This window comes from Penaeus vannamei, chromosome 11, assembly GCF_042767895.1.
Source record: "Penaeus vannamei isolate JL-2024 chromosome 11, ASM4276789v1, whole genome shotgun sequence".
Classification (NCBI taxonomy): Eukaryota; Metazoa; Arthropoda; class Malacostraca; order Decapoda; family Penaeidae; genus Penaeus; species Penaeus vannamei.
In genome coordinates, this window is record NC_091559.1 from 45,524,173 (window position 1) to 45,526,672 (window position 2,500).

Consider the following 2,500-nt stretch of genomic DNA (forward strand, 5'->3'; position numbering starts at 1 on the left):
GAGGTATCATTGATGGTAATTATGATTGGAAAATGCCTATCTCTGCGCCTACTGCAAAAGGTAATACAACACATACATATAGCTAAATTTATACCAAGTTTCATTATAGGCAAAAAGTAACAATATATATACAGTTACTACAGTTTCACTAAAGGCATTAACATAGAACTTTCCTTAAGAAACAGTTGAAACCTATGAAGAGGGTCACCAGTACCAGATCGTCTGCATAGATTAAACGATTTACAAAATTTAAATATATATATATATATATATATATATATATATATATATATATATATATATATATATATATATATATGTTTAACGATTCACAGTTGCATCATCGAGTATGGAACCGATTAATTAGAAATCTGAATCTCGGATGATGCATTCATCTACATTCATCTACGAGAGGAGATATGGAGACGACAGTGACCCTTCCCCGACTCCACTTGGGATATTAGATTCTCTAGATGCATTTCCTATTCTCATCGAGCATTATTTTTTTGACTGGACCACCATAACTAAAGGATCTGTAGTACATATCAAAGAGGTATTCGTGTGTGTGTATGTGTGTGTGTGTGTATTTATGTACGTATGTATGTATATATATGCATATACATACATATATACACACATAAACACATAGATAGATAGACAGATGAATAGAAAGATAGATATAGATATAGATATGTTCATATACATACACTTATATATATATATATACATATATATATATATATATATATATATATATATATATATATATATATATATATATATATATATATATATATATGTATATATATATATATATATATATATATATATATATATATATATATATATATATATAAATATGTGTGTGTGTGTGTGTGTGTGTGTGTGTGTGTGTGTGTGTGTGTGTGTGTGTGTGTGTGTGTGTGTGTGTGTGTGTGTGTGTGTGTGTGTGTGTGTGTGTGTGTGTGTGTGTGTGTGTGTTTACATATATATCGATAGATAGATAGACAGAGAGAGAAAAAATCATGATTTTCAATGAATTATTCTCTCGTTCTCGTTTTTTCCTATTCGTTTTTATCACAATTGTATTTTGTTTTCTCCCTCCGTGTTTAGCCTCGTTTTAATTCTATTCCACATTCTATTAGTATTCTGTTGACTACATTTTGTACCTAGATTCCTTCGTAATTCCGGCTTATTATGCCACGCTTTGTGTGAGAAAAAAACATACATAAAATTAGATATACCAAGTGAGAATAAAGAGAGAGAGAAAATATAGTAAAAGAAAATTATACAAAACCTAAAATGAACACGTAGAAGAGAGAACATTAGCTTATGAGTAAGATTAATATGCGAAGAGGAATTTGATTACGAACAAAATGAACGAGGAGGAACTAGAGGTAATTAACTTTAATTGGATTGCAATAAAAGGTATTTTCGACCTGGTATCTGAATGATGCATTAAATATAAGGAGAGTCGAGCCGGACCTTGAATAATTTATCTCCCCAGCGAACGCACACGTACAAACGGACATAGACATCACCAAAGGACTCGTCTAAAGAGGATATAAATAGGCTACAACTTTTCTTAATTAGTTTTGTTTATTCTTAGGTGAATTAAGAATTTGCTGCGACTTTTTTTGGACAATTTTGTTGATTCTTAGGTGATTTAAGAATATAATACGAGTTTTCTTGGCCAATTTTGTTTATTCATGGGTGATTTAAGAATATGTTATGACTTTTCTTGGCTAATATTGTTTATTCCTAGGTGAATTAAGAATATGTTACAACTTTTCTTAACCAATTTTATCAATTCCTAGGTGATTTAAGAATTTGCAGCGACTTTTCTTGGCCAATTTTCTTGATTCCTTATTAATTAAGAATATGTTACAACTTTTCTTAACCAATTTTGTTGATTCCAAGGTGATTTAAGAATATGTTACGAGTTTTCTTGACCAATTGTGTCAATTCCTGGATTAATTAAGAATATGTTGCGTTTTTTCTTGACTAACTTTGTTTATGTTTATTCCTGGGTGAATTAAGAATATGTTTCGACTTTTCTTGACCAATTTTGCTAATTCCTGGGTAAATTAAGAATATGTTGCGTTTTTTCTTGACTAATTTTGTTAATTCTTAGGTGATTTAAGAATATGTTGCGACTTTTCTTGGCTAATTTTGTTTATTCTTGGGTAGATTAAGAATATGCTGCAACCTTTCTTAAACAATTTTGTTTATTCCTGGGTATATTTAGAATATGTTACAGCTTTTCTTAACCAGTTTTGTTTATTCATGGGTGAATTAAGAATATGTTGCGACTTTTCTTGGCTCATTTTGTTTATTCCTGGGTGATTTAAGAATTTGCAGCGACTTTTCTTGGCCAATTTTCTTGATTCCTTATTAATTAAGAATATGTTGCAACTTTTCTTAACCAATTTTGAATAAACAAAATTGGTTAAGAAAAGTTGTGATTTAAGAATATGTTGCGACTTTTCTTAACCAACTG

The 2,500-nt window shown here is 29.8% G+C and overlaps 1 protein-coding gene across 1 annotated transcript in view; it reads right to left on the reverse strand.

Annotated features, from left to right (window-relative positions):
• The window catches only part of LOC113811812 (uncharacterized), a 301,655-nt gene that overhangs the window by 40,522 nt on the left and 258,633 nt on the right, over positions 1-2,500 (reverse strand). The gene's annotated exons all lie outside the window — the stretch shown is intronic.